This window comes from Dipodomys merriami, unplaced genomic scaffold, assembly GCF_024711535.1.
Source record: "Dipodomys merriami isolate MVZ:Mamm:240054 unplaced genomic scaffold, mDipMer1.0.p SCAF_2345, whole genome shotgun sequence".
In the NCBI taxonomy this organism is placed as follows: Eukaryota; Metazoa; Chordata; class Mammalia; order Rodentia; family Heteromyidae; genus Dipodomys; species Dipodomys merriami.
This window is the reverse complement of record NW_027203766.1, coordinates 1,423-2,714: the sequence shown is the minus strand read 5'-3', so window position 1 is coordinate 2,714 and position 1,292 is coordinate 1,423. Positions and strand designations below refer to the sequence as shown.

Sequence of the window (1,292 nt, the reverse complement as noted above, 5' to 3'; positions counted from 1 at the left end):
AATGTGTCCTTTCAGATTGCATTCCATATAGAAAAATTTAAGATTCCTTTTTTCCTAGGTCCTTGTATTTTTTTATTTCTTTGGGATAAAATGACAATGTTAACTAATTTCAAGTTTTGTAAAGGTTATGATATGTAAAGCCCTTTCTCAGGTGAAGATTTAATATACTGATGTCAAACTAACCTTTAATTCTATGAATTACAGGTCTTGTTACACTTGTGTTTTTGTAATCACCTTTTAATAACTTTTTTTCATTTCTTGCATTTGAAGAATGAAAAATATGGAATACTTCACAAATTTTCATATCATCCTTCTGCAAGTGCCATGTTAATCTCTGTATTGTTGTAATTTGGGTAGACCTGCTGCTGAAACATGTAGTATCCTCTAAATTTAAGTACTTAATGTTGGAATCTTCCTACAGGCATATATCCATGGTTGAATATTTATAACAAGGAACCCTTATTGTTCCTAAATATGCTATTGATCTTATTTCTCTAAAATTCTTTGTATAATGGGAAAAACCCATTGTTTGGTAGATTGCTCACATTTGCAATTTTATATTTAATTTTATTTTTAATTTAATTTAATTTTATTTTATTTGCAATTTTTTGTCAATGACTATTTTGTCTTCTTCATTTTAAATTCGATCATATTTGAAGCCTTTACAGCTAAGTCCAAAGGTGATTGCTTTTCAAGTATTTATTTATCACAACTGAGTTAGCTTTGTGGAGCTAATGGATTCAAAGTAAGCCTTGCTTAAGAGCTACTTCTAAACTTGTGCAACTTAAAATTTCCCAAATGAGGTCTTGCTGGCACAAATGTCTAGCTGACCCTTTATCCTTCTTCCATGTAGGAACAGACCAATCAGAATATCTTACCCTGACAGCATAGATTGTCTACTGGAACAAAACTAACCTTAGTTACAAGAGATCATAGAGAGATGAACAGTTCTGTCAGAATTGTTCAGAATAGAAGGTATTTTATCAAAATATAATTGTTTACTATACTTATCATTTCAAAAGTAGCTAAAGCCAAGAAGGTGAAAAAATTGTTCATATGCATGATCATCCAACCAGGCAGGAACTTACACTACAGACTTTCTATCACCAAATATGTCCATAGCTCCTGGAGAAGTCCATACGTTTCTCCTCGATATTAGGCCTTAAATTGGTAATGTTTTAATCACAGTGTTTCCTCTTGCCTCTAGGCTGTAAATCAACAAATGGTAAAGTTTTAAGTCTAACTCTACCAAAAACTGAGGTAGAGATAATGGAATAATACTTTAAAACAGA

General features: G+C 31.3%; 1 pseudogene; it reads right to left on the bottom strand.

Annotated features, from left to right (window-relative positions):
- Window positions 1–274: 274 nt before the first annotated feature.
- LOC138835391 (U6 spliceosomal RNA) lies at window positions 275–374 on the bottom strand (annotated as a pseudogene).
- Between the last annotated feature and the right edge of the window lie 918 nt (window positions 375–1,292).